Source organism: Rhinolophus sinicus, linkage group LG01 (assembly GCF_036562045.2).
Source record: "Rhinolophus sinicus isolate RSC01 linkage group LG01, ASM3656204v1, whole genome shotgun sequence".
NCBI lineage: Eukaryota > Metazoa > Chordata > Mammalia > Chiroptera > Rhinolophidae > Rhinolophus > Rhinolophus sinicus.
The window spans coordinates 45,530,944-45,555,803 of NC_133751.1; the positions used below are offsets into that span (position 1 = coordinate 45,530,944).

Sequence of the window (24,860 nt, forward strand, 5' to 3'; positions counted from 1 at the left end):
AAATGGCACTCAATATTTTCTTCCCTTGTTTATTCCACCCCTTTTTATCCTCTTCCTTCCCTTCTTTCCCCAATGAGCCTGCTATGACTGACAATCTACCACTGGGAATTTATCCTTTTGTCTCCTGTTTGGATATGAATATTTTTGCTAAGTGATCATACTGAGGTATGATCAACAGATTTGTCTATAAAGTGTTTTAAGAGATCCTTTTGGTATTATAACTAGTTAAAGAAATACTTTAATTGGGGTGTGGAAAGGAAGGAAGAAAGAAGAGATTTAGAGCAAGAGGACTGAGGCCAGGCCTGGGTAGGAATCATATGAGGGCCTAGGGCAGTGGGAAGCAAAGGAGATGCTGAGAAACAGGGAAGGGAAGACCAGGTCCAGCTACTCTGGCTAGAGGTCCAGTCAGCCTCATCTGCATCTAAGTCAGGTGACCCCGCCCTACCCTGTGACTATTATAAAGTAATTTATAACTATTTCTCCTGTGATTTTTCTCTCCTCTTTTTTCAACTTGTTTCATTTTTTTTCCCCTCACTACATGTATTTTAGTCTGACTTGCTACTTTCTAATTACAACTGTTGTTCTTATTTAGTCTGGAGCATGTGAGTAGATGGCCAGTGAGTTTTGCAATGTGTTTGACCAGAGTAACAGCCCCCAGGAGGCATATATTCCTGGATAAAGGCTCTGCTCTGTTCTCAGTATGTGAAGAAGGAAAATTGAGGCACTCAGGATTTCAGGGGAAACTTGGAAATTGGGGTAGCTTAGGTGTCTTTTCCTAAGTAAGGATTTCCCAACCAACCCTGCATTTCATTCCATCTTTGCATGCCTTTTCATGTTGCTTTTCTGAGTCCTTTTCCCCCCACTTCCCTAGCCAGGATTCCACTTGTATGCAACAGCTTTATGCGTTGAATAAATCAAGCCCTCCCCGCTGAGCTGTCAGCGAATGAAAGTGACCAACAGAACAGTCTGTGTAAGTGCATCTTGTGCCTGGGCCAGACAGACAAGCACAATTATTTGATTGCTGGAGATTGCCACTAAATGAGAGTGAAATAGTGGGTCTGAGACTTGTTGGTGAATATTATTAATAATATAGTGTCATGCATTAATAACATAGTGTCATGAGAAACAAAGCTACACTGGAGAGTCTGTCTGAAGTCCCATTTTAAATCACATTTTCAGGGAGCTAGATGGTGAAGGAGATGAGAAGTAAAGCAAGGTGTATTTAAGCACTGTTGGGGAGTTTCAGTTTGACCTACACCGAGGTTAAGAGAAGACATACTGCTGTCATGACTTATTAGGTGGCCATAATGAAGCATGGGATTCATCCCTGGCTAATTGTCATAAAAATCATATCACTATAGGGCTGTACTGTGAAAAATCATCTTCACTCTCATCATTAGAGTCCTTGAAGACAGGCCATTGCAAAAACTCCATGAAATTCCTTTTGGCAACTGTGATGTCCTCAGTTACTGCATAGTCAACTTCTTTAGCCCACACACCACAGACAACCCTTCCAGACTCCTCCACTTCTCCCTTCTTAAACCTCATAGTCCTGTGAAATGGGATTTGTCGCCATTGTTCTCCAGTTGTGGCCTCAAGTCCTCTGCTCCTGGCCTTTTTTTCAAGTCATTTTCTCCACTTCAAGTGCCTTTCTCCCTCCCCGTCTCTGTCCATCAGTTAAAGCCCAAGATCAAATGTGCCGGGTGAAGCCTTCTTTGTTTCTTAATCTGGAAAAGGTATATGCATACATTTTAAGTGAAGGAACCAATAGTAAAATTTTAGTCTTTGCAGGCCACATATAGTCTCTGTATTTTTCTTTGTTTTATCAAAATGTAAAAACTATTGTTAGTGCGTGGACCATTAAAAAAAAAGCCACAGAGTGAATTGAGCTCATGGGCCATACTTAGTCAATCCATGGTCTAAAGTGATCTCTCCTTTCTCTGAACTCCTGTACAATTTTGTTTGTGTTACACATGCCATTTATTACACCTAGCTTTGTATAGAAATTATTGGTATATAAGTATTTTCTGTATTGGACTGAAGATCCTTGAGAGTACAAATCATGTCTTATGTACTTTATTTACTTCCTACAGTGTCTATTATAACATCTGAACATAGAAAGTGCTCAAAGGATATTTGTAAAATGAATAAATTACTTATAATGTCTTTTAACTAGAACACAATTTATTTCCAAACTTTTCTAAGCCCTACCTATACCCCAACCCTGGACCCCTTAATAAGGCCACGTGTACTATAAATGCAGCTAGTAATTACACACAGAATATTGTTTTCATTGAGCTCTTATGTGTAAAGCTCTGAGAAAACATCGATAGACAACATAGAAACCTCAGCTCCTGTGGTGCTTGCAGTCTAGGCTGGGAAACATGATCTTAATATGAGCTTTTCTCCTGATATGTCTCAACTTCACTTTTCTATTTTTCAGATCATTGACTTAATAATAATATTTGTCACTTGGTTCGCCAGGGTACAAGAAATAATAAAAACTAAGCTGACACTTATTGTATGCCTTAGACAGTTATAGATATCGTTTTTAATATGCATAACCACATAAAGAATTTAATGAAGCAATTAACTGCATTTAGTTATTTTGTTGTCAATCTAGATAAACTGGTGATCACAGCTGTCACTTGACTAGATTGCAGGAGATAAACCAGTCAACTAGAGGCAATATCTTGATCAAAGCTAAATTAAGCAACATCGTTTAGAATAGGCGTATAGTGCTTAATAATTGGTGGTGGTTTCAAAAAGTAACTTAGCTAGTAAGTGAAGGAGTAGAGATTTAAGGTCTGTTTGAATCTTAAGCCTGATCTTTCCAATGTAATCAAAATAATGTTGGATCATGTTGAGTTTCATTGTGAGCACAGATTTGCATTAAAATGAACAACAGTGAAGCAAAAAAATAAAAATAAGAAACAAAAACAGTTACACATACAATTAGTTGAAAGAAATTAAGATATTTTATGGCAGTTGCTAAAGAAAATAGCCAAAGAGGGAGTAAGTTCTTAATAGTCAGAAGAATTTCCTTAAGATCCTCTTTCCTTGTTTTATCTTTTTTACTGTCTGCCTCGCACCATTGCCAGACAGAAAACTCTCCCAGTTCTCCACCAATGCCATTTGCTCATCTCTTTTTCCTCTTGTCACGAGTCCTCAATCTATTTCATTCCCCTCTCCCAGTTACTTTCTACCTGTTCAAGATTTCCCATTCCTTTGTATTCTCTTTCTCTACACTACACACTGTGGTAGGTCAGATTCTAAGATGGCCCCCAAGGTTCCCAGCTACTGGTGTGTGCTCCCTGTATGATTCTGTCCTCGTGGGTGTGGGCTGTACCTGTGAATATGGGCGGCGGGTTTGAGAGGGTAGTCATAGCCAGATTATATGATATGGCAAGGGTGCTGATATAGCAGTTACTCCTATGGTTACGTTACATTATGTAGAACACCAACACAGCAGATGGGAGTCAGATTCTCCTGCTTGCTTTGAAGAAGTAAGCTGCTATGTTTTAAAAGGCTCTGTGGCTATATTTTAAAAGGCCTCTAGGAGCTGAGAAAAACCTCTAGGAGGTGACAGCCAGTGAGAAAATGGGGCTTCAGTTCTACAACTGCAAAACTGGATTCTGACAACAATGTCAGTGAGCTTGGGAGAGGCCCCCATGCCTCATATGCGATTGGAGCCCTGGCTGACACCTTGATTTCAGCCTTGTGAGACCCAGAGCATAGAACTCTGTTACAATGTTCCTAGACTTCTGAGCTAGTGAGGTGAAAAATAAGTGTGTGTTTTTTAAGCCAATATATTTCTGTTAATTTATTATACAGCAATAGAAAATGAATACATGAATGTTAATTTGGATTTGGTTTGTGTGATAAGGTCCAGAAATATCTCACCCCTCCCACCCACCCCAACTCGATTCAGGCCATTGTTGTTCTCAGTTGAGTTGTGGAGGACACAGCTCACTGGCCCATGTTGGTTTTCACTGGTCGCTGGTCGGCTGCTCACGGCAGCTCAGCTCCAGGTCGAGCCATTGTTCACAATCTGGCTGTAGAGGATGCAGCTCACTGGCCCATGTGGGAATCGAACTGTCGACCTCCATGTTAGGAGCACAACGCTCCAACCACCTGCGCCACCCGGCCACCCAAGTGTATTTATATTTTTGTTCCATGCATTTATTTTTTTGTATTTGTTTCATCAGTGTTCCAATGGTTCTAATCTTTTTTTCTCTCCCACTACAATACACAAACAATACACCTGAAAACTGCAACATCCTTCTGTCACAATAGCGGCTTCTTATACCTATTCATCTCCAAGGGTCAGGCTAAGGCTTATATAATTTGTCAAAGTCCGGGGGGGCTTAGATAGGCTTTGGGTGGGAAACTACTGCACTGTAATATTTTAGGGTTTGCTGAAACAGTCTGCCCTGCATCTCTGGACTAGATAATACATTGACTTTATTTTATTTCAATGACCTGGAAATTTGAAGTTACCTAAAGGTAGAGACCAGTGGTTTCTTCCTCTTCCTGATAAAATTCAGTGCCAGACATTACCTAGATATAACCTGCCCTGTCCAAAGATGGGATTTTTCAATCATCATGTCAGTTCTGGTCTTCCAGGAAAGTTGTTATGGCTTTGTTGGTACTTCTAGGTCGCTGATGGTGGGTGGGTGGGGATACCGCCAAGCATCCACAGACCCAGTGGTCTACTACTTGAGAGAGGTGCTGGGGCATTATGGCTCCTGTCATTAAATTTTCTTAGAGACAAACATTGTAAACTAAGGTGACATCTAACATAATTCCTCTGTCTCACTGAAGATATAAAGATGTGTGTTTCTCCCTATTTTTCCCCTCTTCTTTTCTGTCAGTGTTCACGTAGAGAATTATATTGATTTCTTAATGTTAACGCAGTTTTGCATTCCTCAACTGGATCATTTTATATGTGTGTGTGTGTGTGTGTGTATATATATATATGCATATATATGTATATATATGTATATATACATGCATATATATGTATATATATATACATATATATACATACACACACAGCGGGTGTCAAAAATGTATACACATTTGAAGAAAGGAAAAAACTGTATTAAAATTATGCTGATGGTAACCACTTTGAGCACCTCTTGTAATTGCAGAAGTCAAACGTGACTTATATTCATTCATCTTTTGTTATCAGTATATATTGAGTATTACAATTTTAATACAGTTTTCCTTTCTTAAAATGTGTATACATTTGCTCGGCACCCTCTGTGTATATTTTATGTATTGCTGGATTTGATTTGCTAATATTTATTTAGGGTTTGTACCTTTGTTCACTTGTAACATTGGCTTGTAATTTTCCTTTTTCATAATGTCATTTTCAGGTATTGATGTCAAAGTTATGCTCACCTCATAAGATGAATTGGGGAGGGTGGGAGGCAAGAAAAGTGCCCCCCTCCCACCGCCCCACAAGTGAAATTCATGCTTTAATTCCTGGATTCTATTAATGTTGCCTTATTTGGAAAAAGAGTCTTTGCAGATACAATTAACTTAAGGATCTTGTGGAGAGTTTATCCAGATGGGCTATAAGACACCATCACATGTGCCTTATAAGAGAGAGGCAGAGGGAAGTTATACACAGAAGAAAAGACGACGCTGTAAGATGGAGACAGAGATTGGAGTGATGTGGCACAACCAAGAATGCCAGCAGGCCCCAGAACCTGGATTAGGCAAAGAACAAATTCTCTCAAAAAGTTCCAGTGGGAGTGTGGCCCTGCTGATGCTTTTGATTCAGGCCCAGTGAAACTGATGTTAAACTGGTCTCCAGCACTGAGAGAAAATAAATTTCTGTTGTTTAGGCCAGTTTGTGTTAATTTGTAGCCATAGGAAACTTATACATGCAGTTTTCCCTATTTTTTGTTTTAATTCTCTGGAAGAATGTGAAAAGTTGATATTAAGTCTTCCTAAAAAATATGGTAGAATTCACTAGTAAATACCTCTGAGCTGGAGTTTTCTTTTTGTAAAGGTTTTAATTATAGATTTAATTTCTTCAATAGTTATAGGAATGTCAATTTTTCTGTTTCTCCTTGGTAAGTTATACGTATTTTTAAGAATTTTCCCCTTTACTCTAAATTTCCAAATTTAATATCATAAAGTGATTTAAATATACTCTTAATATATTTGAAGTGTCTGAATCATCTGTAATTACATACTCTTCTTCATTCCTCACTTGGGATAGCTACGCCGACTTTCTTATTTCTTGATCAGTCTCATTAGACATTTATCAATTTAAATAGCTTATTCATTATGAATTTGTACCAACTGGACAAAGAGTTAACCAAGTTTACTATTTGGAAATGTTGAAAAGGCTGTGTGAAAAACTTAGACAACCTGAACTTTTCACCAACAATTCGTGGCTCTTGCACCACGACAATGCACCAGCTCACACGGCACTGTCTGTGAGGGAGTTTTTAGCCAATAAACAAATCACTGTATTGGAACACCTTCCCCTACTCACCTGATCTGGCTCCCAATGACTTCTTTCTTTACCCGAAGATAAAGGAAATATTGAAAGGAAGACATTTTGATGATATTCAGGACATCAAGGGTAATATGATGACAGCTCTGATGGCCACTCCAGAAAAAGAGTTCCAGAATTGTTTTGAAGGGTGCACTAGGCTCTGGCGTCAGTGCATAGCTTCCCAAGGGGTGTATTTAGAATGTGAACTTAATTGTCAGACCTCGTACATCCCCCCAATTTTGATACGTAGCATTTTTATTCAATTCCAAATTTTTCTAATTTCTATTGTGATTTCTTCTTCTTTGATCCATTGATTATATAGAAAACAATTTATTCATTTTCAAACTTACAGAGATTTTAAGTTATTTCTTAAAAAGTGACTTTAGCTAAATTGCAGTGGGGTCAGAAAACATTCTCTATTATTTGATTTTTTGAAATTTCTTGAGACTTGCTTTATGGCTTAGGATATGGTCACTTTTTAAAACAACTTTTAAAATAAATTTTATTGGGGAATATTGGGGGACAGTGTGTTTCTCCAAGGCCCATCAGCTCCAAGTAGTTGTCCTTCAATCTAGTTGTGGAGGGCGCAGCTCAGCTCCAAGTCCAGTCACCTTTTTCAATCTTAGTTGCAGGGGGCAAATTCCACCATCCCATGTGGGAATTGAACCAGCAACCTTTTTGTTGAGAGCTCACGCTCTAACCAACTGAGCCATCCGGCCACCCAGGATGTGGTCACTTTTAATAAATATTTCTTCCACTATAATTGTGGATTTCTCTATTTCAGGTTTTAGTTCTTTTGATTTTTGCTTTATGTGTTTGGAAGCTATGTGGGCATACATAGAAATTCAGAATTATAGCCTGTTGTTGGATTGACTTCATATCCTTATGAATTTTTTTTTTTTATCGCTAGTAATACTTATTGCCTTAAAGTTTTCTTTCCTGATCTTAGCATGCTAAACCTTTTTTTTTTTGGTTAGCTTTTGCATGTTGTATCTTTTCATATAATTTCACTCTTCTTTATATTCGATCTACTCTTGTAAGCAGCATAAACTTCAGGATTTTTAAAAATACAATCTGATGATCTTAGTCTTTTGATTTGTCTGTTTACTCTACTTATATGTAATAACATTAATTGTGTTTTGTTTTCTATTTGACCCTCCTATTCCATGTTCTCTTTGCCCTCCTTTCTTGCCTTCTTTTGTATTAGTCAAGTATTTTGTTTTTTAAATTCCATTTCTGCTCCTCTATTACTTATCAATTATATTCTTTTACAATTCTAATGGCTACTCTTGATAGGACAGCATAAATCTTCAACTTATTGAAATCTAATATAAATTAACACTTTTGCCCTTTCCTAAAAGACTTTTCCCCTTTCTACATTTTGGGTTATTTTTGTCATGTATTTTAATTATATATGTATTTTAAACAATGAAAATTTCATTTTATACAGCCAATATTCATTAAGATTTATCCAGATATTTACCATTTCTATTGTTTTTCATTCTTTTTGTTTTTCTTTTCTCCATTTCCATTCTCTGTGATCATATTCCATCCACCTGAAGAAACATTTTTTAGTATTTTTTTTAGTGCAGGTCTATTGGTATCCTGCAGTTTTTTGTTTGCTTTGTTATCTATAAATGAGTGACAAATTATCCCAAAACTTATGGCTTAAAACAATAAACATTAGTTATCTCACGGTTTCTCTAGATCAGAAATTAAGGAGCAACCATCATTCTCCTGCAGGCTCTCTCCTGAGGTTGCAGTCAAGATATTGGCCAGAGCCGTAGTCATCTAAAGGTTTGAATGGGGCTGAAGGAATTTCTTTCAAGATGGCTTACTCACATGGCTGTTTAAAGGAGGCCTCAGTTCCTCACCACATGGATGGTTCCATAAGACTGCTTGAGTGTCCTCATTATATGGCACCTGGCTTTCCCCAGATTAAGTGAAACGAGAGAATGTAAGGAAGAGACTGAGTGCCATATGTGATTTAGTCTTGGAAGTCATACACTGTTCCTTCTGTTACTTATGCCATATTCTGATTTTTTTATTATAACATTTTTTAATTTGTTTCAGGTGCACAAAACAATGTTAATAGTTAGACATTTATCATTTATATCCCTCACACAGTGACAACCCCATGCCCCCAACCACTATCCCTCTGACATCGCACAGAGCCGTTACATTTCCACTCTCTATTCCTAATGCTGTACTCCGCTTCATATATATATATGTGTGTATATATATATATATATATATATATATATATATATATATATATATAAAATTGTGGTTGACATTCATTATTATTCAGCTTCAGCCTCAGGTGTACAGTGCAGTGATCAGCCATCTACATCATCCCTGAGGTGGTCTCCCTAACAAGACAAGTGTCCATCGGATACCCTACAAAATCTTTACAACATTATTTATTACATTCCCCAAATTGATTTTCGTAACTCCGTGGCCATCTTGTGGTTACTAGCTGTTTTCTAATCTCCTCACCTTCCCCCTTATCACCATCCCCCTCCCATCTAGTAGCCAAGTGCTGGCAAGGATGTGGAGAAAAGGGAACACTTGTGCACTGTTGGTGGGATTGCAGATTGGTGCAGCCACTATGGAAAACAGTATGGAGGTATCTAAAAAATCTGAAAATGGAACTACCTTATGATCCAGCAATTTCCCCCTAGGTATCTATCTGGAGAAATCCAAAACTCGTAATTCAAAAAAATTTATGCACCCCTACGTTTATTGCAGCACTATACACAATAGCCAAAACATGAAAACAACAGAAATGCCCATCGGGAGACAACTGGATTAAGAAACTGTGGTACATTTATACAATGGAGTATTACGCGGCCATAAAGAAGAAAGAAATCTTACGTAGAGAGCCATATTCTGTTTATTAGAAGCGATTTAATAAAGCCAGACCATACTCTAGGGGAGAGGAATTAGGCTCTACCTTTTGACGGAGTGAGGGTCAAATAATTTTTGGCTCCCACTCTGAATTCTGTTTTATCCATTCTTTTCTATTTCTCTGCTGTATTCTGAAAGGTGGTGTTTTTTTTTCCTTACAAAGTCTCTCTTTAGCTGAGTTTAATGTGCAATTAAACACATCAATTGAGTTCTTAATTTGGAATCTTATCTTCTTCAATTCTAGAATTTCTGTTTGGCTCTTTATAAATTTCCCAGTCACTGTGTATAGTTTTTAGCTCACTGACAAAATTTTCCATCTTTTCAATAAAAAAAGCATAGCTAAGTTCATATCTAATCTATGTCTCTTGTTTGTTGTTTATACTTTCTTGTTCATGTTGTCTGGCCTCCTCTTGTATCTGCTTATACTTGATTTTCTGCTGGACATTTTATTTGAAACATTATTTAGGAACTTGAAAGAGGTTACCTTCTTCCAGAGGGGATTTCCCCCCCCCCCCCCCAGCATCTCTACAAGCACTAACCTTTGGGTTCATATTAATCCAACTTCAGAGACTGGTATTTTCTGGCCTATTCAGATGACTTGAAGCAGGGATTTCATTCTCGTTTTCCCAGTTCACAGGGTATGGCTCTTTGGGAGTGCCACTACTAAGATGGAGGCTTTACTAGAGTCCTTATCATTGGGAGGCCTAGACTCCGTTTTGTCATCCTTGCTGCATAAGCTTGTCAATAAAGTATTCTTTAGTATTGCAGGCACCTCACCCCGAATTAACAAATGCCATCAAGGTAAAAGGCCATTGTTTAGCTAACCTTTTTGGATTTGTGACTTCTTCAATGTCTCAGACAAGTTAGTCTTTAATCTTATTAGCTCTCTGACCCACCCAGATCAATGTTTTATATACGTTATCCATCCTTTTAAGTTTTCCTTTGTTGGTAGGATGATCTGAATTACTTAGTCAATCATCATTGAAATCCAAAGTCTCCCTGTTCTTTATGGCAATATAAAAAACTGGCAAAATCTGATTATAAATAATTAAAGGCTTTTAACAAAGAATGTGCAGAAAAAATTACATGTGCTTCCTCTTTGTTGCAAAAATATCACTCATGTTCTGGGAATGGACAGAAAACCTTGCATACCTTGCTTAAAAGCGACAAACAATAGTCATCCCATTTACTTCCAATGAGGAGGAACGTTAGTCACATGGGAGTGAGAGATCTCTGGCCTCTTAGATATAATTTTCCTTGGGAACTGTTATAGCATGTTCTATAAATGGAATGGACAAGCTTATGTGGCATTTTGAATTTAGTTGATAAGGAGGGAGGGGAGAGAGAGAGAGAGAAAGAGAGAGAGAACTAGATTGGTGTTGCTATTACTGCAGGCCTAAACACATTTATATGTAGGCTTATGGGATGAACTGTCATGGGTATTAATTGCATAAGGGTTGTGGCTGGATTTGCTGGGAGATGAGGAGGAGAGGTTGGTACTTTGGATTTGTAGTATAGAGAGCTCTCGGAGAGAGAGGAACTTCAGGCGGAAGCTGAAGGAGTTGCTTTAATGAGGGGCTTGTTGAAATGCGGGCACCGGCAAAGCCCTGCTAGTTCCCAGTGACAGGTGAGACATAGAAAGGGGACAAGAAGGTTTGGCACTGGGAATTCTGTGGGAATAACATGCCATTTCAGTAATTTGATACTGTGACAATGAAATATCTAATGAAAAGTCAATAGGCAACTGGGATTATGGTATGGAGTGCTGGTTAAAATTTAGTAGGCAAAATTCAAATTTGGCAGTCATCAGCTTAGAGGCAGAAACAAAGATATTGTTAAAAATAGTGATTTTATATAAACTATAAAAATTCTATTGTTTAAAGATATTTATTTATGTATGTACTTCTTTATTCTTGGACATATCGCTGAGTTGAGATGGTTTGGATCATTCAAAATCGAAGGGGGTGTGTATATGGAATATAAATAACAGTGAAGCACTGACTCACCTGAAAGGAATCTGGCAGATAGCAGAGTAGGAGTAACTTGCAGGGTTAAGGAAATGAAAAATAATTAGGAACTGAATCATTCCTTCTCCATAAACTGGAATATGGTTTATAATAAACTAACTGCAATAGTTAGACAAATGGGCTTCGTGTCAAATACCGAAAAGCATTCAGCAGGCAGATTCAGGGATAAATTTGGAGTTGAATGATTTCTGCAGACTTTTCTTTTGACCTTGCTTAAGTCACCTTTCAGACAGTGGTGAATTCACTTCCTGGGGCAGTAGGAAGTCTGCTTCTCTCTTGCTCTCCTCTCTTCTTCTCATTCTACCCATCTCCCCACCAGCCTCCTGGCTTGCCCTGGATGTTTCCAGGCTCAACAGTGGAGACCTATCAGACAAACTGCTCTTGGTGCACAGTTAATGTATTATTATGGTAAATTATCTTCTTTCCACCGGGTGTGAGCATAGGGCAGTATGAAAAGATAAAGGGGAAAGGGAACCCGGTCCCACCTTTCTGGTGAAGATAAGGTAGGACATAGGTAGGAAGGAGACAGAGATTCCAATCCTGTCCGATATATGAATTATGAAAACATATATTCTAGAATTAAAATACTCAAGAAATGGCCATGTATTAGAGATGGCTTTTAAATGTTTCAGATGCTATTTTAAGATTATCAGAGGTAGATGTAGTCACAGTCAGGGAGTGTATAGAGATATGCAGAGCAAGCTAGAGAGTTGAACACTGAAAGAAAAGTGGTCATGAAGAATATAATGAAAAATGAGACAAGAACAAAATAGTTCCATTTAGATTTCTAGAGAATATTAGAATAAGAGCAAAGACGAAACTCCAGAAGTTAGCAGTACCTTGACCTTTCAACCCCTTTAATGGCAGCCATACATTGCACACATACTCTAAGTATAAGACATGCCTGCTCAGGAATGCCCTTTGATCCTGGCATCCAGGATTCTGCCTTAAGACCCATGCTTTAGAGGGCTCCATTCTGGCTGTGCTTCTCTGATGGGTGATGAGTTTGTGGGGCCCAAATGTGCTCACTTGAAGACTGTGTTCCCCTTTCTAGGCCACACTGGGAACCCTCAAGCAGAGGCCTCTCACTGAGCGGGAAAAAGGGTAGTCATGGAAAGACAAGGTAGAGTTGAATGGTGCATTGTGCACAGCTAGGAGCCTCCATTTGTACTGTTGCCCAGGGCCCCACAAAAGTTAGGACTGGGCCTATACTGTTGATGCTCCAGTCTATTTTCTTTACTGTCTCCATTCTCAGCTCCTCTCTTAGATCTTCGTTCCATCAGGCAGGTTTCTGTTTTTAGCTTTATCCTTAATCAGGAGTTCCCAGCATGCAAAGGGTCTGTGAATTTAAATGGGAAAAATTTACATTTTTATTTTTACTAACTTCTAATTGAAATGTATCATTTCCTTCTATTGTGAATGTAGGCCACAAAACACAGTCATATTAGTAGTACTCGTAACTTGGTCACCAGTAGAAATCAGAGATATATTTATAGTACATTAAAGTTATAATAAATCTTAAAATATTGTATGTACTTATACTTAAAAACAGTATTTTGAAATAATTCTTCTTATTTAATGTGTTCATAAATATGCGTACTTATTATTATATATTACAAATTAAAAAACAAATTTCAATAGCTTTATTTTAGTATGATCTACTTTCTTCATAATGCTGTATATTTTCTTTGACATATTTAAAAACTTTATTCTGAGAATGAGTTCATAGGCTTCAGTAGACAGGCACATGGGATGTATGATACAAACAGGGTTAAGAACTTCTGAAACTCTGAAGTTTGGATCTGCTTGTCTCTTTCCCCCCCGCACCATCTCTGCTCACCTCAGGTAGGAACATCCCCACTAGCTACAGGCCCATAGAATCCAAATGTGCCCTGGTTCCTTGCTCAGAATTTGGCCAGGACAGCTCTGCTAAGACCTTGACCTCTTTGCTAATTTCCCAGAAATCCCATTGCCTAGCTTTGGGCATTGTTTCGTGCAGCCCTTACTTTGAGTTGGGTTCACTTCCTTAGTATGTCACTTAGACATATGTCTGTCATGGCAAAACACTGTTCCTTAGGAGCCACTGTGGCCTCCACCCCTGATTAATTCCACACTGTCCTGGTTTATCTAGGTTGTCTTCTTTTTTCTAAGCACTTCTACTTTACAGCTGTGCCCAAAGGACACATCTGTGACTATGTGGTTTCATGAGAATTATGCCCCCTTCTATCTCCATACCACGAGTTTTAAACTTTGTGTTCTCACTCGAACACATGGTGCTTTTACCTCATCCCTATTTTGACTTTATGGCCATAATCTCTTGATACCCAATCTCTCTGGTCTAAACAGAATGTCAGTGATACTCAGCTGCTGGTCTGCTCTGTCTTGTTGTCTTTTCCCTCAATCCCCACATCTAATTAATCACTACATTTTGCCAATTGTGAGTTTGAATTTTCTTCCCTTTCCTTCATCCTTGCTGATACTGCCTTAATCTAGTCTCTCATCAACTCTTGGCTGGATTATTAAGGTGGCTTCCTAGTTGGTGACTTAGGCCAGTCTGCATGCTTATGTGCATTGACAAAAATTAAATTTTCCCAGGCCCATGTTTGAATGACACACCTTACACAGGAGTGGAAAGAGCATTGGAATGGAAGTTAGGAGACCTGGGTACTAGCTAAAAAAGTAAGTGACCTATGGAAATGGTATGGTGAAGTAAGGTGGTATTTTCCTGAAGGAAATAGACTTTCCCTACTTGAACTAGAAAAAGGAGTATTTTCTCTTTTCCTTTTCTCGTATTTCTATGACTAAAGAGGTATTGAACACAAATTCAGAAGTATGGGATTACATGGAGATTCCACTGATGTGTTTTTTTCTTGTGATGTTATATTCTCCTACATATATTCTATATATAGCTTTGTGTTTTAGGTTTAGGTCTATCACTCATTTTAAATCAATGTTTTTGAAAGCTTTAAGGTCTGTGTCTAGATGCATTTTTTTTTTTGCATATGGTTGTATGCTAATTGTTCTAACACCAGTTCTTAAAAAGATAATTTTTTTCTCCATTGTTCCTTTGCTCTTTTGTTAAAGATCAGTTGGCTACCTAAATGTGGGTCTATTTCTGAGCTCTCTAATCTGTTCCATAAATCTACTTGTCTATTCTTTCACCAATACTATACTGTCTTAATTACTGTAATTTTATAGTAATCTTGAAGTCAAGTAGTGTCAATCCTCTGATTTTGCTCTTCTACTTCAGTATCGTATAAGGCCATTCTCAGTCTTTTGTGTTTCCATATGAACTTTCAAATAAGTTTGTCAATATCCAAAAAATAATTTTCTGGTATTGTGATTACATTGAATTTATAGATCAAGTTTGGAAGAATTGACAGTTTATCAGTATTGAACTTTCTTATTAATCAACATGAAATATCTGTCCAGATATTTTTTAACTCAATGGTTTTCATTTGTTTCTTTTGTATAACTTTTGTTTTTTACTGAGATTTATCATAATTTCATTCATTATACATATATTTTCCTTTATATCCTTAAGCATTGTTTACAACTGCCTTAAAATCATTGTCTGACAATTATAACATCTCAGTCATCCTGAGGTCACACTTCATTTACTGTCTTTCTTCTGAGTATAAGTGCAGTTTTTTTTTTTGTTTCTTCATTGTGGAAAATACGTTGTCAAAACTCTGGATTTTTTCTTACCATTACCAACAATATGTATGGACCTAGAGAACATTATGCTAAGTGAAATAAGTCAGACAGAGAAAGACAAATACCATACAATCTCACTTATATGTGGAATCTAAAGAAAAGAATAAATGAACGAACTTATCAGAAACAGTCTCAGAGACATAGAAGCAAAACTGAGGGTTGCTAGATGGGAGGGGGGGTGGGGATAAGCGGGAAGGTGAGGGGATTAGAAAGCACAATTGGTAACCACAATATTGCCATGGGGAGAAGAAAGTCAATTTTGGGAATGTAATCAATACTGTTGTAAAAATTTTGTAGGGTATCCGATGTATGTATGTATATATATATATATATATATATATATATATATATATATATATATATATACATACATACACACACACACACAAGAAGTGGAGTACAGCATTAGGAATAGAGACAGTGGAAATGTAATGGCTGTATGCGATGTCAGAGGGGTAGTAGATGGGGGGTTATCACTGTGTGAGGGATATAAATGATAAATGTCTAACTATTACATTGTTTTGTATACCTGAAACTAAAAAGTAAAACAATTAAAAAAAAAAAAAACCCGGATTTTTTTGTTGTTTTTGAAATAAAAAAATGTATATTTTTTTACCTTTTGACTGTATCTGTTTTTCCCACCTTCTACCCTCTGCCTGTCTGGCAACTAACAATCTGTTCTCTGCATCTGTGAGTTTTTTTCTGTTTTGTTTTGTTTGTTTTTTTCACATATAAGAGAGATCATACCATATTTGTCTTTCTTTGCCTGACTTATTTCACTTAGGATAATTCCCTTGAGGTCCACCCATATTGTTACAAATGGCAAGATTTCTTTCTGTTTTATGGCTTAAAAATAATCTATTGTATATATACCACAATTTCTTTACCCATTCATTAATTATTAGACACTTAGGTTGTTTCCACAGCTTAGCTATTGTAAATAGTGCTGCAGTGAACTTGGTGGTGTATATATCTTTTTCAGTTTTTTCTTTTGTTTTCTTCAGATAAATACCCAGAAGTAGAATTGCTGGATCTTATGATAATTCTATTTTTAATATTTTGAAGACCCTCCATACTGTTTTCCACAGTGGCTGTACCAGTTTACATCACCACCAATAGTATATAAGTGTTCCCTTTTCTCCACATCCCTGCCAACAATTTTTATTTCTTGTCTTTTTGATAATAGCTCTCTAACAGGTGTGAGGTGATATCTTATTGTGGTTTGATTTACATGTCTCTTATTATTAGTGATATTTCCTGTGTCTGTTGGCCATCTGTGTGTCTTCTTTTGATAAATGTCTTCAGATCTTCTGCCCATTTTCCTAATTAGATTATTTCTTTTTTTGCTATTGAGTTATATGAGTTTTAAAAATATATTTTGGATATTAACTCCTTATTAGATATGTGATTTGCAAATATTTTCTCCCATTCAGTAGGTTGCCTTTTTATTTTGTTGCTGGTTTCCTGTACTGTGTAGAAGTTTTTTAGTTTGATGTAGTCCTACTTGTTTATTTTTGCTTTGCTTTGTTACTTTTACTTTTGGTATCAGATTTAAAACATCATCACCAAGACCTATGTAAAGGTGCTATGTTTTCTTCTAGAAGTTTTACGGTTACAGGTCTTATGTTCAAGTATTTAATTCATTTTGAGTTCATTTTTGTGTATGGTGTGAGATACTGGTCCAATTTCATTCTTTTATGAGGCCATCCAGTTTCCCCAGCATTGTTTAGTGAAGAGACTATCCTTTCCCCATTGTATATTCATGATTCCTTTGTTATAAATTTATTGACCATATTCTGAGCTCTCTATTCTGTTCCATTGATCTATGTGTTTTTGTGCCAATACCATACTGTTTTAATTATTAGAACTTTATAATAGAGTTTGAAATCAGGGAGCATGATATTATTCCAGCTTCGTTCTTTGTTCCCAAATTTTGGCTATTCAGCGTCTTTTGTGGTTCCATACAAATTTTATGAAAAATACCATTGGAATTTTGATAGGGACTGCATTGAATTTGTAGATTGCTTTTGGTAGCATGGATGTTTTAACAATATTAATTCTTCTAATTCATGAAGACAGAATATCATTACACTTATTTCTGTCTTCTTTAATTTCCTTCCTTAATGTCTTATAATTTTCAGTATACAGGCCTTTCCTCATCTCTGGTTAAATTTATTCCTAAGTATTTTATTCTTTTTGATGTAATTATAAATGGGATTGTTTTCTTAATTTCTCTTTCTTAGAGTTTGTTATTAGTGTATAGGAACACAAAATTTTTTTTGTATATTGATTTTGTATTTTGCAACGTTACTGAATTTGTTTATCAGTTTACAACTAATAAATGAACTGTGCTAAAGTTCATAAAACTCCCCATTTTAACTATGTTAAAGTTTATTAGCACTTAGTATATTCACAGTATTGTGTAATATCTAGTTCCAGAACATTTTCTTCACTTTAAAAGGAAACTTGCACCAGTTGATGACTCACTTTCCAGTCTCCCATGTTCCCATCCCCTGGAAACCATGAATCTGCATTCTTTCTCCATAAATGCCTACTCTGTATATTTCATATAAATAGAATAATACAGTATGTTGCCTTTTCTGTTTAACTTTTTTCATTTAGCATTATATTTTTAAGGTTAACCCATGTTGTATCAAGTATGAGTACTTCATTCTTTTTATGGTTGAATATTCCATCATATGAATATGCCACATTTTATTTATCCATTTATCAGTTGATGGGCATTTGGGTTATTTCTACCTTCTGCTATTGTGAATAGTGCTGCTGCAAACATCACATACAACTTTTTGTTTGAATACTTCTTTTCAGTTTTTGAGGATATATAACTAGGAGTGGAATAGTTGGTTATACTTCTGTGTTTAAATTTTTGAGGAAATGCCAAATGTTTCCCAAAGGAGCTGTACAATTTTATATTCCCACCACTCTACTCTTAAGCCCTGAGAAAGCTCCATAGTGAGTGGGGATAAGGAGAGAGTAGACACGCCCCTAAGCTGATCACTCAGGGAGGCACGAGGTAGGTCAAATTATACAACCACAATTTTTTGAGAACAGGTCCATATTGCTACCTCTAGCCCTAGCAACCTGCACCAGGAATCTGGGACATTGTCTTCATGGTTGCCACCTGAGCCAGGGGTGGGGTGGGGAATTTCAGCTGAGTAAGATAATATGCCACAATGCACTCACCAAAATTCAATAATTTTGGGGGACACAATTCCCCTCAGAGTGCAGAAGAGCATCTTCTTGGTGTTGTGACGTACCTGAGATCAAGGAGGACTGTGCTTGTTTCTTCTAGGCAGGCATGTAAAATTTAAAAATAAAAAAGATACATTCTGTAAGTGGTTAATATCCAAAATTTATGAAGACTCACATGCTCAACACCAAAAAATACCAATAATCCAATTAAAAAATGGGCAGAGGACCTAAATAGATATTTCTCCCAAAAGGACATACAGATGGCTAATAGACATATGAGAAGATGTTCAACATGACTAAACGTCAGGAAAATGCAAATTAAAACCACAATGAGATACCACTTCATAAAAAAATCAACAAACAACAAGTGTTGACGAGGATGTGGAGAAAGGTGAACCCTCATGCAATGTAGTGGGATTGTAAGTTGGTGCAGCCCCTGTGGAAAACAGTATGAAGGTTCCTCAAAACATTAAAAATAGAACTACCTTATGACCCAGCAATTCCACTTCTGGGTGTTTATCCGAAGAAATCCAAAACACTCATTTGAAAAGATGTATCCACCCTTATGTTCATTGCAACATTATTTACAATAGCCAAGATATAGAAAGAACCTAAGTGTCCATTGATAGACAACCGGATAAAGAGGCAGTATATACAACGGACTATTACTTGGCCATAAAAAAGAATGAAATCTTGCCATGATGACAACATGGACGGACCTAGAGGGTATTACGCTAAGTGAAATAAATCAGACAGAGAAAAGCAAATGCCATGTGATTTCACTTATATGTGGAATCTGAAGAAAAACAAATGAACAAACAAAACAGAGACTCATAGATACAGAGAACAAACTGATGGTTGCTAATGGGATGGGGGTTGGGAGGTTGGGTGAAAGTGAGGGGAGTAAGAAGTACAAATTGGTAGTTATGAAATAGTCAAGGTGATATAAGTACAGCATAGGGAATATAATCAATAATATTGTGATAACTATGTATAGTGACAGGTGGGTACTAGACTAAATCGAGGTGGGGGAAAATCACTTCGTAAATTATACAGATGTCTAATCGCTATGCTGTACACCTGAAACTAGTATAAAATAATATTGAATGTCAACTGTAATTGAAAATAAGTAAATAAATACTATAAAAAAAGATTAAAAATCAGCTTCCCAGAGAAAATACCTGAATTGTGAGTGTCACTGGCCACTCCTGGCTGGCTAAGTGATAATTATAAACTAGAGTTCTCCTTGGATTTGCTTTCTTGCTAACGAAAAGAAAAGCTTGTCACTTGGAAGCAATCAACTGAATATTTCCAACTAATTACTAGGCCGCTTTAAAAACAAAGAAGTGATAAAAAAGTTAAAGTTTACAGATTTTGTACCTCTCTTCCTAAGTGAAACAAATATAAGTTCTGTTAGCAATGAAGAATCCAGAATGCATGGGAGTTATTTTACAGGGAGAAATAAAATTGTTTTATAAATATCAGTTTCCTTATAGATGGTGTTTGTGGGTGCCCATAGTGCCTCAATTAGAGAATGTTCTTTGAACACAAATATTTCAGACAGTGGTGTCAGAATTGTCATTCTGTAGCAGATTTCTGTAGTTATGGTAAAGCTAGTTAAGTGCAGTGTCTTCAGAAATGGGAGTGTACTCTTCACTCCACGGCCAGTAAATTCATAGTAAGATGTTACCTTGCTGTCTATAGATCCTCTTTCTAAGAAACTGGCTTCCACATGATGCTAACCAGGAACTCATCTTTAATGCCAAAGTTTAGGCCTGCTTCAAAGGGGGCCTTTTGGTTCACTTTTGTGCCAAGTCAGGGAGATCATATTTCCCTAGCCAAAATATGGGGACTTATGGTTAGATAATGGGATAGAAAAACTGAGCTTGAGACCATTCCAGCAAGTCTAGGGTGTATGACAACTATAAGGAGAGGCCTGAAATGCCCAGTAAAGAAAGCCAGAGTATACTTACCTGGCAGGGGAGATACCATGATCACGAAGGTGGTTTTCCCAGGGCGAGGCTTATCCATTGCACTCCGGATGTGCTGACCCCTGCGATTTCCCCAAATGTGGGAAACTCGACTGCATAATTTGTGGTAGTGGGGACTGCGTTCGCTCTCCCTGTAAAAAAAAAAAAAAAAAAAAAAAAGCCAGAGTATAGCGTACTGTCTACTTGTTGAACTGTTCCTAGAGAGGAACCCTGATGGGAATGGGTTGATACTGGGTATCTTGTAAGTCTTCAGAACAATTTCAGCAAGAAACCAGAGGATTCTGGTTTAGTTAGGACTTTGATTGAATTGAATTGATTAGAATGTCCATGGGAAGTCCACAGTTTCCAGTGTACTTTTTGAAACCCATGACCAGTATGAACTTTGTTTTTCACCTGGTTTGCTAAAACCTTTTAAGCAAACTAAATGGATCTTTCTTTTGACTGTGTTTCAAACTGAATTACCATCTGCTATTTGGAAATCAAAATTAGTTTTGAAATTTACATTTAAATATAAATTGTGCACTGTCACACTGATTGATCTGAGTCTAGGATAAGGAGGAGAATTATTCTTATAGTTTGGTCTTATTATTCATTCCAATGCTTCATCTATTACATGGAATCCCAAATGTATCTTAAAAACCCTGACTGGTGTATAGAGGCTTCAACTGCTTATTATTCTTTCCTCAGCTCCTCATATTTGCAGCCTCCCTCATTCATTTAGGACACAGTTTTAATTTCCAAGGCCACTGTGGCTTTTCTGTGCTCTCTTAAAGGAAAACTGCCAAGGTTGATAGGTTCAAATTTGGCTTTTCTTCCTAAGTACATTTATGCTTTGCCAAGATCTTCCTGCTTCCTTACATGCTTTTCATGTTAATGGTTGATTCACTGCCAGTTGACTCAAGGACCAAGCAATTACAATAATGTCAGCCCTCAAATCTGATTGTATAAATCCAGAATGGTATGCTGCTTTTCTTTGTACTTAAAAAAACGTAACAAGAATAGTGCCCAGGAATCAATTTAAGAACAATAGGCTGTTGAGTTAAAGCATCATTACCATTAAAAGGTATTTTTACAGTGTGTGGCATTTTTCATTGGAGGCAACGATTAGATCTAGAATCTCAACCCACTCCTACCATGACTTATTAGGTGACCTTGGGCAAGTCACTGTAATGCCTCTGAGCTACCTCATTTGTCAGACTGAATGTTTTTCCAGGTTATTTCAGATTCTTAAATTTATGATTAATAAAATTATTCTGCTGAATACTTTTCAAGTTAATCCCACTTTTATGAATGAAAATGGAACCACAGTAGTTCCATAAAACTCAGTGAGGGTTATACAGTAAGCCTTTTACCAAACTGATTTGAATTCCTAATTCTTGATCCACATTTACATTACTTTATTGGTTTTGAAAAACTTCAATAATATAAAGACAACTTTTAGAGGAAAAACTATTTCAGACTCCTGATGTTGACTTAAATTATTTACTGTAAATTATGTAAATACTTAAGCACATAAAATTGGGCATAGATTTCTAATGCTTGTAACTTCTACAGTATTGAAGGAAATTGATAAACATAAACAAAACCAAAAATTTAGTAAGCTGAATGATGTTTTGCTGAAACCAAATAATCTTTGATAATCTCATTTAATCTTATCTGTTATGGGGCTGGTTTCTTTGAACTTGGCATACCTAGTTAATAGGACCATGTCATGACTCAACTATTTAACCAATTTCCTTTATTCATTTATACAGCAAACTGGGATGTTATTTGGCCCCTACTAAGTGCAAGTATATAGTTTACTTACTTAATCTACCTTTCTCTTTTCTCCTTAGTTTTTAACAATTAAAGCAGTAAAACTTAGTGTCAGTGTGACTGTAACACAAGCATGTACACTAAAGTCGTGTTACAGAAATTAGTTACTGGTTTGTTCATTAATAATTCAGATGCCAGTACTTCTATGTATCAGGCCCTGTTCTAGGCAGAGTGAATAAAAAAGCAAAAGGTTCTGCCCTCACAGAGCTTATATTCTACTAGGAGTCATCAAGATGATTTAGAATATTAATTTTAGATTGTTATAAAAGAAAACACTCCTATAAGGAACTTGTTGACCCTTGGGAATAAGTCTGTGGCACATTTCTAAGAGGTTCATGGATCCAACTTTGAGAAAGTTTTTTTTGTATTATGAACTTCTTAACTTCTGTAATACATTGAACATAGATTAATTTATCCAGTTCTCAACTTCTAGAATTTTAATTTGCAAGGATTTGCAACCTGGGCCATACTGCCCAGCAAGCTAAGTTAAGGCAGCATGGCAAAGTGGAAAGAACATCTGTTCAGAGATCAGAAAACTGGGATTCTTTTTTTTTTAATTAAAATTTATTGAGGTGACAATGATTAATAAAACTACATAGGTTTCAAGTGTATAATTCTACAATACATCATCTATATATGGCATTATGTGTTGACTACTCAGAGTCAGTTCTCCTTCCATCCCCTTTACCCTCTTCTACCATCCCCCTGACCCCCTTACTCTCTAGTAACCACTAAACTGTTGTCTATGTCTATGAGTTTTTGTTTATTTGTTTGGCTTGTTCCTTTGTTGCTTTCAGTTTTATATCCCACGTATCAGTGAAATCATATGGTTCTTGACTTTTACTGTCTGACTATTTTCACTTAGCATAATAATCTCAAGATTCATCCATGTTGTCCCACATGGCAGTATTTCATCTTTTCTTATAGCACAGTAGTGTTCCATTGTGTATATATACCACATCTTCTTTATCCAAGCATCTATCAAAGGACACTTTATTATTTCCATGTCTTGGACACTATAAATAATGCTGCAATGAGATATCACATCACACCTGTTAGAATGGCTGTCTTCAAGACAAATAATAACAAGTGTTGGAGAGGCTGTGGAGAAAAAGGAATGCTTATACACTGTTTGTAGGAAGATAAATTAGTACAGCTGCTATGGCAAACAGTATGGAGTTTCCTCAAGATATAAGAATAGAATTACCATATGACCCAGCAATTCCTCTCCTGCGTATCTTTCTACCCCAAATTTCTGAAAACATTTATCCATAAAGACATATGTACCCAGAAGACTGGGATTCTTACCATGTTTTGTCATTAGCAGACTGCTGTGACCTTGAGGAGGACACTTAACCTCTCTGAACCTTAGTTTCCTCATCTTGAAAATTACAAAGGGGCCCTGTTCATTCATTATTACCCTTTTTTGGGAACTATAACCCTTTGAGAACCAGGTGAATGCTATGCAGGCTATGCATACTGAATGACTATACACAAAATTTAGCTTACAAGTTCAGAGGATTTATGAACCCCTGCCAAGGTAACTACAATAATATTTTGTTGTAATTATTTGCTATTAGTGACTGCTTTTCCCCTATCTTAACAATATATTATGAAAACTTTCCATGTAAAAATATCCTTCAACGTAATCTTAATAGATTTATCATAATATATTTAAGCAATGGCTTATCACTGGACATCATAGTAGATAATTATGTCTATTGCCTAGAATCAATTTTCCCTCTTAGTGGTAATTGTATCCCACATTTCTTTGGCAAACTCCCATTACCCAATTTTTAGCCATATATTTTGGGTGAGATTGCTCTAGCAAAGCCATATGGTTAGGTTCAGGTTGGATATGTCACCACATTAGGACTAGTATGATGCAAGAAGATATTTGTCAGAACTTCTGGGAAGAGAATATTTTCATGCTTTGGATTTTGGTGATGGTCAAATGAGAACCATTAAGTTGGCCAGTTAGAAGATGAATCTGACCCTCAGAATAAGGCAACTCAAAAGATGGATTCTGGTGACATTGTTGGAACCAAAAACAGCCCTAAATCCTGACTCTCTTGGGGATTTTTCAGTCAAAAGAGCCAATTATATTTTGTTTTTGTTATACCCTTTTAAGTTGAGTTCTTGGTCACTTACAACCTAAAGAAACTTGAATGCAGGCATTTAGATTATTTCCAAAATTTCAGCTATTATAAATAATGCTACAGAGAACATTCTCACACTTAACTCTTTGGAATATCTTTTTACATTTTTTAAAATTTCTTTTAAAATTAGAGTTGACATACAATATTATATTAGTTCCAGGTATACATCATAATGATTAGACATTTATATACCTTGCAAAGTGATAACCTTACGTCTGGTACCCATCTGACTCTGTACATAGTTATTACAATAGTACTGACTATATTCCCTATGCTGTACTTTACATCCTCATGATTATTTTTATAACTGGTGATTTGTACTTCTTAATCTCTTTTACCCATTCTTCCCAAACCCCTCCCATATGGCAACAATCAATTTGTTCTCTGTATCTATGATTTTGTTTCTGTTTTGTTTGTTCATTTATTTTGTTTTTTAGATTCCACATATAAGTGAAATCACATGGCATTTGCTTTTCTCTGACTTATTTCACTTAGCGTAATACCCTCTAAA

General features: G+C 36.5%; 1 long non-coding RNA gene and 1 other non-coding gene across 2 annotated transcripts in view; both read left to right on the plus strand.

Annotated features, from left to right (window-relative positions):
* LOC109450257 (uncharacterized) overlaps positions 1-24,860 on the plus strand; it is a 641,742-nt gene that overhangs the window by 5,491 nt on the left and 611,391 nt on the right. The gene's annotated exons all lie outside the window — the stretch shown is intronic.
* Positions 20,350-20,510, plus strand: LOC141568079 (U1 spliceosomal RNA). Its single transcript, XR_012491085.1, has one exon. It is a non-coding gene; the product is annotated as a U1 spliceosomal RNA (small nuclear RNA).